This window comes from Botryllus schlosseri, chromosome 4, assembly GCF_051294905.1.
Source record: "Botryllus schlosseri isolate E-star chromosome 4, Bs_hap1, whole genome shotgun sequence".
NCBI classification, from domain to species: domain Eukaryota; kingdom Metazoa; phylum Chordata; class Ascidiacea; order Stolidobranchia; family Styelidae; genus Botryllus; species Botryllus schlosseri.
The window spans coordinates 15,407,745-15,423,852 of NC_137239.1; the positions used below are offsets into that span (position 1 = coordinate 15,407,745).

The 16,108-nt window shown below is 40.8% G+C and overlaps 1 long non-coding RNA gene across 1 annotated transcript in view; it reads right to left on the reverse strand.

Moving 5' to 3' along the window:
* Positions 1 to 16,108, reverse strand: part of LOC145438227 (uncharacterized) — a 442,041-nt gene that overhangs the window by 210,231 nt on the left and 215,702 nt on the right. The window lies entirely within an intron of this gene.

Below are 16,108 nucleotides of genomic sequence, written 5' to 3' on the forward strand. Positions count from 1 at the left end.
CAAAACAGAAATCATCGGTTTGTCACAGTACATCAACAACAGCGATAGCATTTACTGCAAACTCATTGCACAGGAAGACAAACAGCGCAAAACAAAATCTCTGAGCTATCGTCACGACAAGTACGCCAGAGAAGTCAACTTGGAAACAGCTAACCTGTACACTGCAGAAAACACTGTTTGTTTGTTTTGTTTGTTTTGGGGTATTCATGGTGTTTGTCGACTACTATGGTCATTTACACCAGGCCGATATTCTTCTTGTTTTCCGTAACTGCCGACTTATAGCACGGCCCACCTCTAGGCTTTTGTAAGACACCGCTGACGCGGATGAGGTGGCGAGGAGGAGCCTAGGTAAACCTCCAACACTTAGGTATCGGAATTCTGAAGTCGACCTCGGTCGGACTCGAACCCGCACCCATTGGTGTTGCAGCCGCGGATTATCCCACTGCGCTATCTCGCCACCATAGAAAACACTGTTGCTAAACCCACAACAATAGCAAAAGCAGCACGAGTCCGATACAAAAATGCAACGCTGAAAATGAGAGAAACGATATGGGAGTCGATGCCTCTTCATGGACAGCACAAGAAGTTAACTTCACAGCCCCATGTAGACGAGCTTTCATGGACCTGGCTATCCAGCTCTGGCCTGAAACCGGCAAGCGAAGGATTCATTTTCGCAGCACAAGACCAATCGCTTCCTACAAAATACTATCGCAAAAGAATTCTGAAGCAAAACACGGACGGCAAATGCAGAATGTGCCACAACCAAAATGAAACTGTAGCACATCTCATGTCCGGCTGTGGTGCACTTGCAGCTACCGAATACACATGGAGACACAATAGGATTGGTCACTACATTCATCTTGAATTATGCAAACATTTTAACATCACCACTTCGACAAAAAATTGGTACGATTACAGCCCAGCACCAGTGACAGAAAACGAACAAGTAAAAATTCTGTGGGATGTACCAGTTATAACTGACCGCGAAATCAGGAGCAACCGCCCGGATATAATCGTCAAACTAAAAAAGAAAAGAGAATGCTTATTCATTGAACTGGCTGTCCCAGCTGATCACAACCTACTGCAAAAAGAATCAGAAAAATACTCCAAATACGCAGACCTCAAAATGGAATGTGAGAAAATGTGGCGATGCAAAATAAACATTGTACCGATAGTCATTGGTGCTACAGGGGTCGTGAGCAAAAAACTCATGAGACATATCCAACAAATTCCGGGTAACGTTCGATTCGACATGATCCAAAAGATCACATTATTGAGCACTGTGCACATTCTTCGGAAGGCCTTGAATGCACCACTGGACTAAAATTACGCTTGTGAATCACAGCATAATTTCTGTAATTTCGATTCTTCATCTTCAATCATCTCTACCTCTGCTCTGTAACCCTTGCCAATTCTTCATCTGCTGCAATTCTGTAATCTGACTTCTCCGTGTATTGCATAGGAATAACAATTTGAATGTATTACTGAAATTTTAAAAATTTACTCCAATCTCGCCATTTTCCTTTGGGGGCAGGTTGCTCCCCGGATTATGTGTGTATCTACCAGTTTTACTGTGAATAAAGAATATAATAATAATAGGTCTGGTAAAATGTCGCATCATTGTCATGTATTTCTATTGAGAAAGTGAGCCTCGCAACTGCTATATAAAGTCTTTCTGTAGCAAAATCCTTGGTTTCACGGCGTTACAATTCTTGCTCGCTTGTCACGAAGGTTGAAAATGATGGAAATCGTTGCTTTATGGGTAGTTATTTGAAATGGTGATGATGTGAACCCCTGAAAGGTTCTGCATCATGTGAACACGAACGTGAACACGAACCCATCACGTCACCTGACATCCCGTTCTAATTCCAACCCTACATTTCCGTGAAGTAATAAAGTAATAGGCTATACACAATACCTAGCGACGACTTGGGCCACATTATGCCAAAATGCTGAATTAAATGCTGACTAAATGCGGCATCTAGAACAGTGGTTTTCAAACTGTGGGCACTCCTTTGTTGGGTGGGTGGTGAAAGCATCTCAGGGGAGGCGTGAAGCCGCATGAGAGAAATATGTCTCGTCAACTCGACATGAGTTTAATTTGTGCTGTCACTTCCAAGTTTCCACAATGACAATAATACTAATTATATTTCCATAATAAATGTCATAAATGCGTCGTGCCATCCACACACCGCTGCTAGATTTTGACTGATACCGGATCAGAAATTGTCTCTTTGTCTTTTAGCTTATAGTCAGGTATGTTTGAGCTAAACTCAAGTGGGGTAACACGTAACAGAAAGGCTTAGGCACCAAAATCGCTAAAATGTCTATGTGCTAGTTTCTACCACTACACAGGATTATGTTTAACAAAATATTGAATTGGAAAATATTTCTAACTCCGCGCGTTTTACCTTCAGCTCATAATTAGTGCTCTGTGTATAGTCCGAATTCCGCATTCCATATTTGATAGCTTAGTCTCAACAGACATAGAACATTCAATGCCACCAAACAATGCGTTTGTAATGCGAACCTTCAGGTTGCTCTTTGTAATATTATTGGATACGACGATAAGAGGAAGTGGGCGAATTATTTTAGTCTCATCCGGGAGGGTGTTTCTAAAATAGTTTGAGAACCACTGCGTTAATACAATTTGATGATATATCAAATCCATAAAACCGATATTTATCGTCGCTTCGTCAACAAATTCTACTATGACTTACAATAGGGAATACAAGCTTATGCCTAAAGTGTGAGACCAGGAGCAAAACAGTACTTCGTCAGCCCCCCCCCCATATTGGTTTGGGGTGAACATAGGGTGTAAAAATAAAATTATGAGGGGCATACCGCTAATTACCAGTGGCATTTGTTGTAGCGGTAGCCTACTGTTCAGTGAGTCAGCTTATGTCGTCTGAACGCGGCAAGCGCGAAATATTTCTATAATTCATGATTGAATCGGTCAACATGATCAGGAATTGCGTATATATTGCTAATAGTTTTTTGTATCCTCTTTCTGCTCACATAATCAGAGTTAGTGGCAGCGCCGAGTCAGATGTCTTGGAAAATGGTGGATCCGTAAATAATTATTAGAACTATTCGAGCGTACCCGTTGGTACAATGACTTCGTTACATGATGTTATTTCGCGACTTCCTGTTGCTATGTTTAAAGATATTGGAATCGCCCAAACCTACTAAACTAAAACATGCGCACGATTTCAAATTTGTATTTCTTCAACAGGGCAAGCATTTTTTTCTCTGCCGGAAGGTATTTGCATTAAGGGGCTCAGATTGCCAGGACAGAAATAAATCAGCGCCAACCATTTTGGCGCCTATCAACAATTTAACATATGTATATACGTACAGAGTTTTCGGTCAGCATAAGGGCAGTCCTTCCCGGCCAAGTTTTTCTCGCTGCCTGTCATTCTGCTACCTTTCTCTGAGTTGCATGTTACATGGCCTAAAACTTAATATGTCTTTGTGGGTCGTGGCGCAGCAATGGCCGACGCCGAAATGCCCATTTATATAAGGCATGCTTATTTATTTCTTGGGGGATAGGTAGGCTACCCAATATGCAAGATATCTGGCAGCATTATATCACGCAATGCGCGAATTTTTTTCAAAAGAGTTGCATAAATGTTTGAAAATATTCTATGATTTATTTTAATTCACGAAATAATTTTGTGCCTCCTTCGAGCTCGCCCCCCGCCTATCTGGGTGGTTTCGGGTACAGCAGTTACGACTCTGCCTGAGACTATTGCGACATTTATATTGCTCAGAGTGATATACTTGATACAAATATTTCCTAATAATTGTTATTTAGTATAGTCAAGACTCCAATCAGGTGGATTGGGTTTATATATTAAATTAAACACATGAAATCAAGTTAGATCCGGCATGACTGCTATACATTTTACATTATATAACGATAAATTCTCTATATCAATTTCGTTGATGTCAATCATTGATCTTAATAATTGTTATTCTGGGTGAAGCTCACAGCGAAGCGTCCGTAAATATTCGCAAACGGAAAGGCTGCAACTAGAGATGGCGTGAACGCTGATGTTCACGTTCACGTTCTGTGTGTGAACCTCAGAAATTTAGAGGTTGGCGTTCACAAACGAACCTTGGCAAGTTCTACACTGTGAACCTTTTTCATATGTTACAATTGTGACTTCATCATAACATCTTTGGTTGAAATTTATTGCATTTCAACTGCGGGCCACTATATGCATGGCGCTGGAAGCATAAAAAATTAACACTAAACGAGCATGCACCTTTACAAAAGTTTGCTCGATTATTTAGTGACTCTTTGCTCTGAGCTTGACCCGCAATCTCACAACATCAAGAACAAATGGGGTAATATCGGTAGCAAGTATAGAAGGTTGTTTTATACTCTGCACAATATCAATTCAACGTAGCAATACTCGGACGCCAAATACATTATTCGGTCTGGCCTAGGACGTTTACGCGTCAGCTTATATTTGCTTGCAAGTCCTTGTTGAAATTGTTGGCAAAAGGGCCGGAAGATAATGATTTTATGGGATTATGATATCATTTTACTGCCCCATTTGATACATTTGGTGACGTTTAAAACGTCAATATGTATAGTGTACTTCAACATTGTGGTATTTTATGCGGCCCGAGTCGTCGCTAGGTATCGCTATCACTTCACAGAAATATAGGGGTCAGAGATGAGCATGGATTAGGATTAGGATTTGAAAAAACAGGATTTGTGAAATTTTTTCGGATTTGGATTGGATTAGGATTAGAGATGTTTTTCTGAACGGATTTGGATTTGGATTGGATTTACAGATTTTCTGGGAGATTGATTTGTCGTGTGGCGAATGGCGACAAACTTTATTTAGATCAGCTATTAATTTACTCATGGTTACTAAGCTATCTTGAATCGAGGGAATCGTTGGTAGTGAAAGAAAAATTTCCAATCCCTCCCTTCCATAAATTAGCATTTTTTCTGAATTTCCAGTTGGAATCGGATTAGGATTGGACATGGACTTGAATATGAACAAGTTATGGATTAGGATTTGGATATGGATTTGAAGGTTCGGATTTGGATTGGATTAGGACATAGAAATTCCAAATCCGCTCATCTCTGATAGGGGTGGAATTAGCAATATGACGTCATGAGGTTCACGTTCGCGCTCACACAGAACCTCTCAAAGAGGTTCGCGATCACACGAACCTGAACCTTACAGAGGTTCACACCATCCCTGGCTGCAACATCAATGAGTTACGGGTTCGATTCCGACCGAGGTCGTTTCCAGAAATCCTATCGAACTGTTGGGGGTTTATCTGGACTCCTCCTCGCCATTTCATCCGCGTAGGCGGTGTCTTCAAAAAGACTGGAATTCGGCCGTACTACAAGTCGGCAGCTGCGGCATAAAAAATAAAGAATAACAATCCGGTGTAAAGGACCAATATACCACAAGCAACAGCAACAAATGGAAAGCTGAATATTTCAAGCAAACTTTTTTTACCAAATCCAATAATTTTTTTTTATAAAGTGCTAGGTACAAGCATGCTGTTCAGTGCTGAATAAGTGAATACCTCTTCTTGTCGCCAGCACCTTACAGAAAGTGGTCCGAAAATTATATTAGGAAGCTTTCACCTAAAGCTGGTATAATTACTTGAAAAACGGTAATATGTGAAAATGGTTCACAGTGCAGAGCCTACCAAGGTTAGTTTGCGAAGGCGAACCTCCATATTTCTGAGTTTCCCACACTGAACTCGAACATGAACCTCATGTTCACACCATTCCTAATAGGTATCATTCTATCACTTACTTTCGCTTTTATATTTCCCATGGTCAAAGTCGTAAAATTGGGTTGTACTGTCTTCGTACTTGAAACGCAATACACTTTAATGGCAATAGATGCCGTGAATAGATTATAATGCAAAGTATATTGTTCGTACAAGACAAGGAAATCATTGTAAATATTCTCGTTACTATGGTAGTAAAATTATTATAATAAAATAGTATAGTGTCTATTTTATGAGTAAGACCAGTGATTCTCAACCTTTTTTAGACACGCCCCCCTTTATGATAGTGAAAGATTTCGCACCCCCCTTATCGTCATATCACAAAATTCAACCGGGATGCTAGCAACCCCAACAGATTGTTTGATGGCATGGAAGGTTATGCTGTTCATCAGAGAATTAAAAAATATGAAATTCGGTCTACATATAGAGAAACATGCGTGAATTGGAGGTAAATAGAGCAGAGCGCAAATTTTTTTTAGTTGGCCGCTTCTTCGCGCACCCCCCCCCCCCCCTTAGATGCTTTCACGCCCCCATAAGGGGGGTGCGTCCCTCAGGTTGGGAACCACTGAGTAAGACGAATAGAATTAGAGTAGTGTTCTTTAACCGGGTGTATGGTACACCCCATCATGTACCAGAATTTTACAAGGGCGTATCATTTCTACTGGGTGTACAAGCGTGTAACACAGTGGTCGGGAACATGGCTCGCGCTTCGCGCTTTATTTTCGAACAATAAAATGCAAATTATGTGAATTTGGAAGAAAAATGTTCAAATTTTCATTCATGAACATCAATAGAGCATACCAATAATTATTGAAGGTTTAGAAATTTCCCTTAACAGCTTAGAGTGGGTATAGGCCTACACAGATTGCTGTAGTGACATGTCTGGCTCCGCCTACGCATGTGATCATGGGTCCTCGCATCTATAAGGAGCACCACGGAGAAACTAAGTTCTCTTAACTCAAGTTTCGCATGCTCAAGTAAGGCAGCCAGCATGGTTAGTTCAAGATTTTACACAACAAATATGGCGCACACGAAGTATCCCGTATAGTGAGTTCGAATTAGTGCTACCATGATGCTAGGAATGTTCAATTGTGACGTACCAGCTGATTGCCATGTATGGCTCTTACGGAGGTAAAATGGAAAAAATACCGGGTTTATATATGGATGTATGAATGTCTGCTTTTCTCATTGCCTTGCATCTTCTCGTCGGCGTTGCCAGCGTTTTAATTTACGTCGAAACTGTCCAAAACACCGCGATCGCGAAGCTACGTCTCATACGGCCTTCAGGGATTTATATTATGTCAAATGTAGGGGGAATTCTATCAGTGGTGGCTCATGGTTACATCAGTTGTGAGACAAGGGTGAAAGAACATGCGACTTTTTTCTATTCAAAACAAAAACGTTCAGTTCAAGTGCCAGACCCATATTCTTAAACCGGAGTTTACGGTGCGCCCGAACGTGCTCCACAATACCCATGGGTGCATCACAAATTTCTCACTGTACAAAATCTCTCTGTTAACAATTATTTCTGAATATTAGGACAATATATAGGTTTTAACTGATGTATAAATTAGCCCTGGAATTTTCGAAAGTATGTCAGAAATCGATGCTATAAAGAAGAGATTCGCTGAACTTAATGGCATGCTGGTATCATAAAATTTCTGTGATTTCGGCTTTTTCGCGATCTCATGACAGAAAATGGAGGGAATTTGCAAGAGCAACTGTTGCAACTTATTAATATTCATCTTAGTTTGTTAATTGAAATAAAACTTCGGGAAATATTACTATGCTGAACAGAATGCCAACGCTTTGTAAAGAAATTGAAAAGTTGATTGTTCTCTCTGGGTTTTGTTATGTGACTATTATTTAAATCAGGGATGTCAAACATTCAAACAACCGTACGACTTCATCTAGTCATTGAAGCCATGCTGATTAAAATGAAAATCCTGTGTCACTCAGCACGTTGCCAGAATTGCAAATAGTACACATGGAGTCGAGAGTACACGCCAAGGCTAAACCGTTGTATGCGAGTTACAGTGCTCATATGATATATCGTAAATATCCGTAGAGGCACTAATATGTAACTTCTGACAGGATAGTTCGTAGCCTTTACAAGCCACTGGTATAATTCCATACGTCAGATGTGCATTTTAAGAGTAGCCTATGGTAAATGTGATTCCTTCACATCTTGTCCTTTCCTTATTGTGGTGGGTATGTTTTAGTTCAACAGTTCGGACGTGGGGCAAAATTCTATCCGTTGAGACCCGAATAGTAATATAATTATAATGCATTCGAATCTTGCATACTTTACAGCAAAATCTCTAGCAAGCTACAACGCATGCGCAAGACAACAACGCATCTACAAATAAATGGAAGGACGCGAATAACTATATCGTACTAACTTATCGTCGACTCGTATCCCACTACACCTAGATGCTATCTGTTCAAGTGATTTGGGATTACATTGCATTGTATTACATATGAATTGAATTATTCAGCATCTATTAAAATACTTAGGATTTGATTTGGATGTAAGTAAGCCATCATCAGCCAGATCTTGCCCGTTGGCGACAAAAATGTCCAAATCCGACCCGCGATCCGATTTGGTATAATTATCTGTTGTGACCTGATCCTATTACTGAAGCTGATATGCTCCATGCAGCACATCCATTCTGCTTCAGAATTACACAAGCATCTCCCACCTTTGAATATTTTATATGTTACGCCAAGTGGATGCTGGTAAGGGCATATGTAGGCCCAGTGGCGGCTCGTCCTATAGGGCAACTGGGGCATTGCCCCACCTAAAATTCTCTTCAATAACAATTCTTTACCATTTATAGACGCACACCAATCTAAATATACCGAAACCACAGCGAAAATCGTATTCTTCTTGTCCTTTCGCTTGTAAATGCCCATATATAGCGAAGTCTCTACGAAAATCGAATTCTCTTCTGTGTTTTTGCTTTGCGAATGCCTAGCCGGGGCATGCCCCGGTAGCGCTCATAACAAGCTTTCACTGTCTATTCTCTCAAAGCCGCGCACAATAAAGAAACGGTAATTTACTCTCTCCTATTCATAAAATGACCGAGCAACCGGGGCAAATTAGCTCTGTGCCCTTAAGGTGTGATGTAACAATCGTATCTATAGCTGAACTCGGTTACCGTCATATGCGTTTAGTCGACCTTTGGTGGTATAGGTCGATTTTTATGGTGTTTCACACCATGAAAACTCTTGAAACTTGGTATGTCATGTCGTGATGGTGGTATTTAACACTGCCCCAAGTTTCAGGGTTTTTACTTAAAGTTTAGGGTAGTAATTCCGTTTCCGAAGTTGAGTGTGTGCTGATCCTTCATGTATCGCAAACAGATGTTACTCAAAAGCTGGTATTGGTATCCAATCCATTGATTTTGACGATGTTCAATACTGAGATCGGTTATGACATTTGGCACGGTAAGTCTTAACGTTAGTATCGAACGCTGTACCAAGTGTAAAGTTTGTCACTGAACTGTGTTAGTGGTAATTTCGTTTCCTAATTCGAGTGAGAGCTGACTCTCATTTATCGCTAACAGATTATACGCAAAGCCGGTATTGGTCTCAACTGATTTTAACGATGCTCCTTACCTAGATCCGTCATAAGCTTTTGAACAGTATGTCTTGATTTTTATATCGAACGCTATGCCAAGTCTCAAGGTTGACACTCAATGATTAGGGCAGTAATTTCGTTATCAAGGTCGAGCATGGTAGAGATGCGCTCCGATCTGACACTTTAGCCTTCAACGCATTGCGGATATCACGCAAAAGCCGTTGTATCTGCGGTAACGTTAACTGAGATGATGATATCATTCTCAGATTCCATTCAAATATTTACTTTGATATTATATCCTCCAATGTCAATTTCACCGTGAAATTGAGGCCGTCAAGCCATTTGCTTACAACCCCCTCAAGCGCGATAGCTATTTAGTTTTCGATGGCGGCTAACAGCTGATCACTTGATCAGCCTATTCCTCAGTAAATTTTACGCAAAATTCGGTGTTGGTCTGTTCGCATTAATTTTGACAGTGTGCCATACCGAAAAGGGCCATGAGGACACTTCTCGATGATGTCATGTAACAGTGTACTAAGTTTAAGGCTTTCATCCACGTATTTATTCGGTAATATATATATTCCAAAGGCGATTTCGCAGCAGACCTATAGACAGTAATAAAGCCGTATGTGTCGTGTTACAATCTCCAGTTTCAAGGCCAAAATCTTCTCTGCTGTACCGAGACCGAATTTCCGAGGCTGCTATTCTTAGTTCTTCAGAATGATGTTTTGGATTCAATATGACAGGCCCAATCTATGAGATAACAATTGCGTATCTGTCCGAACTCGTTGACCTTTCCAATTAGGCTTACGCTATCTCTCGAGTTATAGTCATTTCCATTTCTGCAGATAATTAGTCAGGCCTAGTGCGAACATGAACCGTGTTGAATCTTTTTTCCGTACGCCGTTTACGCAGTTACCATACTTCAAGTCACAGCTCACCGGCGGACCTCTCGAGTCTCGTGGCACATACGTTAAAATCACTGTTGCCCGGAATTCATGTTACCGTACCATCATTAAGTTACTTGTTTACGTTGGAAAACGCGATTATGACGTCATCTTGATAAAAAGTCGCTTGCAGCCCTTGCCCCACCACCCGATATTGTCACGAGCCGCCACTGTGTAGGCCTCGTAATATCTTTCCAGACTATCTATAAATACTAATATTTGAGTACAACTATCGCAGTTCTTCACATGGAACGCAATTCATTTCCCGCTTTTGCAACGTACTACTATTGCGTTGAGTGAACTGAAATGTCAAATATTTTACTACCTCTCTGAACGGTCTTTTCGACATAACTATATTTTGTCGTGGTAGCGGTGTTAAGACTACGACCAACAACCTCTTATTAAAATGTGACGTTGGCGACTTTGCTGGCACACATTTGCCAAGTGCAAATAATGCATCCACTGCTCCCCGGATGGCACGACAAACGATTGTTTACTATTCGAATATTGGTGACAAGATGTATTAGGAATCGACATCTTGAGTAAATAGTCTTTTCTGATGCCTCTTGCCTTTTGTGGCGTTAATGTATTGATCAATGCATTCACATGATACCTTATTTGGAAAAGCAACGTTAATCATCTATAGCGGGGGCGGGCAACTTCTCCAGTCGGCGGGCCGGATGTAGGAAAATTAATTACTTGGCGGGCCGAATAGCTGAATCGATACATTATTCGCCCATTTGTCCTCATATACAAGGAATAAATCGCATGTAATGAATGTATTGTAACGACAGCAATGTCGTTTCAAAGCCATTTCTCGCCGATAATGACGAAGACAATGTGGATTTGAGAACACCATTGTCATACAGGTGTCGCCATGTCTGCTTCTCCTTGATCAATCAACCCATGGTGCAATCCTTAATTTAGATTTCAAGGCGTTCGATAAGCCGGTACACCAAATTTACCAAGATATGAATTCATTAGGGTTGAGTACATCGTAAATGTCGATAATGAAAGTCTTCTCGCTTCTACGAACGTATACGCGTAAGCTCCACTCTCGCGCGCATCTCGGTAATGGTTTTCTCTGTATTGGTATGGAGCCCCCGCGACCCTAGTCTGTCGAGATTACCCACTACTTGCTTACTACGTCAAATTGTAGTGAATGTATGTTCTTATTTGCATGTGTGCGCAGCATGCGAGAGTGGAGCTTACGCGTAAGTAAGTAGAAGCGGGAGGACTTACAGTATCGGTATTTACGGTTCTATAGCAATACCGAGAATGGAGATTACCGAGAACGGTCAATGCCAAGAATCTAACTTACCGAGGAAGCGTTGTCAAGAAATATATATCTGAGAATCGACACCGAATGTGGCAAAGCCGTCATGCACATGGACACGACCTGTGTATAGTATATACATAACATGCCTGCATTGCATAGGCCTACATTGCATTCTCGGCAATATCCATTATCCATTCTCGGTGGTGTCCATTCTCGGTAATGGTTTCCTCGGTATTGACTGGACACTGGCCGGCGGGCCACACTATCAACTAAGACGGGAAACTGTCCGCGGGCCGGATCCGGCCCGTGGGCCGTATGTTTCCCGCCCCTGATCCATAGTAACGAGGTGACGCAATTCACGAATATGGAAGAAGGCACAAGACCACTTTGTTTGATGTGAAAAGCTGGTTGGGTTCTCGTATATGCTTCATATGTATGCTGGTGTACAGTACATATGAGAGTGAATGTCGTTGCTATTAATTGGCTCACACTTCCTGGGCGATCATCATCAAAATAGGTGATACACGCGACCTGAAGCCCAAAGCTAAGATTGTCTACGACACCACTTTGGCCAGTGATTCCAATCCTTATTCGTCTCATTGAACATTTCGGCCGAAATGTAAATCAAAATTCCCCCTACGAAGAGCAGCCCGAAGACAAGAGTAAACAATATCCTTTTTCTGCCCTGAAAAATGAACAAGTCGCAGTGTCTTTTAACTTCTAACACATATATGCCTAATTGCCCAAGCATCATTTGTTTCAAATACGGGCCTCACAACACTTTGACAAAGCACCGCGGGTCACTGCTGTCCGGAAAGTGATTAAACTAAAAGATACTACGTCGTCATCGCCCAACCGTGGCAACATTGATCAAATTCGGCATGTTTCTATCCTGATCGGGTAGCTGCTGACAAGAGATAAATCATTACGTTCGCTTGCAATGATATTGAGTTAAACCGGTGGATTTGGCGACATGTTTGTTACTTTCACGATCGCTCAGATGTGCAGCGAGTGGTGCAATATACTAAGCGACACCGTCACAACTCCCAACGGTTCTTGTGTCGCGTCTCCGCTCTGCCATGGTTCTATGTGTCCGGGCTTCTCATCGGCGATACGAAGCATATCGAAAGAAGAGTGGACCGAGGATTTAATAAAACTGATCCTAATCGAAATCTAGTCTCACACAAATTGAATGCCCGACAGAGCAATTGGTTCACTCCGAAATAGCCGTCAAAGCGGAGCGCCGCAACACAATGACCAATTGCACCGACAGATTGTTCGGACCAATAACGATTTTCATATATTGAAAACTATTTCGGAGTAGTTCCATTGCCCTGTCAATATTTTAATTTATAATAATTTTCGGAATAAGTGTGACACTAGCTTCCGGTTAGTTAGCCATATATTTTATATCACCAATTCACCATTCGACTTCTGTGGAAACCGGAACGTGGGCCTTTTGGGTCAGCGTAATATGAACAGCAGTGCGACAAGATATATTTGAATTCTATTCTTGGTGTAGCTATTCCTTCATGTATTTTACATGTAACGGTTTCGGATTGTCGTTTCCGTCACTGTGAATAACTCATCAATTGATCAATTTCCCCAGAAAACTCTGAACAGAGTGTGGACTTTTGCCTCCCGTTAGTCTCCATGTCACCGCCTTGTTTTTCATAGTTACTTGAGTGAGAGCTCAAAACTGTCGGCAGAAGGTCATGAATGATTAGGCCAATGAATATGTTCGACATTTACTTCTATTAGAAATGTGTTGTACACTGTACAATACAATAATTTTTCAACATACTCATAATGACCCCGCGGGCTGTGTGGTTGACACCCCTGGTATAAAACGTTTCAAAAACCACAAGCAGTCGAAAGTAAATCAATAGACCCCAGAAATACATTTGCACTGCTTTATTTGGTTCATTTAAACCAGCGGTTCTTAGACTTGCCTCCAGCTCCCCCAAGGGACGCTGGCGATTTTTAAGTGGGAGGAAACGCTCAGGGGGCGATATGGAGGGGGGCGCTGGGATCAGGGAGGCGATATGGAGGACGCTGAAGAAAACTTGCTTCGCTGTAGATGATGTGGTTGTGGGACATATCCTTAATGGGTATTCAGAGCAAATTAAGGTTCGACAAAACATGTCAAATCCCGAAATTTTTGGTCGCTCTGCGCGACGATGTTTGCTACCTGTATTTGCATATTGTAGTGGGTTATTATCATTCATGTGAAGCGAATTGCGCGTACTTTTAGATCTTCAATTTCCCGTTAAAACACTGCCATCACGCTTGCTAGGGTTATTTTTAACAAAATGTTTCGAATTAGGTATTATATCCCGCAGCGCACAGCGTGTGAAAATCGAAGAAAGACGCACTGTATATCACTTTTGAGAGTGAGAGCCCCTTGTACATAAAATAAGTTTTGAAGCTTTGTGCACGAAGTGAATAACTAAATATACTTGTATTAGACATCTGCAAAATTTAATCGTCAGAATATTTCTTCATCGTATCATAAGGGATGATACTATTTAGTGTCGTGGTTCACAACCTCACATCAACGTTATATAATACAAATTGTTTTGTTTGGAATACATCCATGTTAAAATTAATAATTGGGCACAGTATACTGAATTGCATGTGAGTAGATCTACTTGAGCAGATTTAAAGTCGGTCAGTTCGGTAAACAAACCAAGTATGCCTGAACCTAGAAAAGACGACAATTTGTAAACAAAGACAAAATAAACAAGCAAATAATGAGTAGTAGGGATGTTCCAAAATGAATATTTTCCAACATTGTACTGGCTACTTGATCAAATTGTTAGGTTACCTAATTTAAGCCTACACCCCAAATTTTGGTCAATTCCAGCCAGTAGCCGCATTGCTACGGGAGAAGAAAGTTTATATTTATTATTTAAAAATAAATTAACAAAATTTGCAATTTTTTCTGTTCACCCCATGAAAGTGTTTGGTTGTCTATAGAAACGAAGTTCACCAAATTTGGCACAATTCCAACCAGTGGAAGCGAAGTTATTGCCGTCGAAAAATTTGGATTCGAATAAAATAGGGATTACGGTGGACAGACTTAAAATAAATAATTGAAGACTTGATCACCGTAAATACTATTTTATTGATAATCGCAATTTTTCGACGGCTGACGGGGCGTTTACGGTGCCTTGCGTTTATTTTGATCTCTCAACGTCATACCAAAATACTCCCTGTTGTAAGTGAACTTGGTGACATTTCACATATTGAATCTCTTCATGTTCAACGTGTTCTCGTAGAACATGTAGCAAAATAAGTCTAGGTTATTACAACACTTTCTCTGTCTAGCTATCACTCAATTTTTAAATATTCAATGTAACACCCATGAATTGAATTTTCTGAAGATGATAGCAAGGGATCGTATCTAATATTAAAAAGCGTCGGAAAGCGGGTTAAAATTGAGCCCACTAATCATCGGTGATGAGATAAGTGTCATTTAACTCTTTCTGTAGCTTAATTGAGAGGGGGTGTTAATTGACGTAATTTGGCGGAAAAAAGTCACTAAATGATAATTTCAGGATAAAACTAACTATTGATTTATCAGTGCACTACACTGTAAAAAATCTGGTAGATTTACTGGGAAATCTCTGTAAATTTTACAACGATTTACCGGTCGCAGCCAATAACTGTGCGTAGTTTGTAATTATACATCTTGATATATAATATTACCTTAGTTTAGCTGTGAAGTCAAGTTACCAGAATTTATACGCAAAATTACTGACAGTCACTCGTAACTGCAGTTTACCAGGCTATTGGGAATATTGATTAGCTTCATAATCGCTGCAGCCAATATATACGTGAAACTGAATGTTACTAATATATCATTCTCGTGGTGATTTGACCTGATTCAACCTCGTTCGCGTAACTGGGGTGTGTCGTACGGAAATTGTTGGCCCTAGTACCAATTTCAGTATAGTACATAGTAGGGTACAAGAAACAACTGACAATCGTAGCTAATGTGGTTACACCATAGCCATTTTAAGGCTATGGCTATACGGCCGTTCTCGCTGGTTACATTCGTTGTTATGGATAGGTCTGATAAGTTAGAAAATAAGTTTAGGATGTATAATATTGTTTGGGAAACTAGAAATATCAGCACCGCGTGCTCAGTTGACCATTTGTTAATGGCGGACAAGGCGACCTGTAATAGGTTACCGTGACGCGTTACTGGTTTGCTCATGGAAAACTTAATGGGATAGAACGGTAACTGCGTGGCCTGTCAATCAGATACGGTTGAATGACAAGTCATCGCAGCCAGAATGTTTCGGTTGTCTGCCGTGATGCTCCGGCTAACGTAAACACTAGGGTTGTCCATAATTTGAAAAATCTTAAAAATGCTCGGTTGTAATGTCTTCTTCTATAGATTATTGATAAAAAACAACAATGGGCCAAAAAGTAGCTCACAGGAAAGCCATTAAGATTTCGTGCAAAGCGTTTGAAAGTTGCTGCCGAAGAATGGGCGTGCCACCGACCATAGAACGG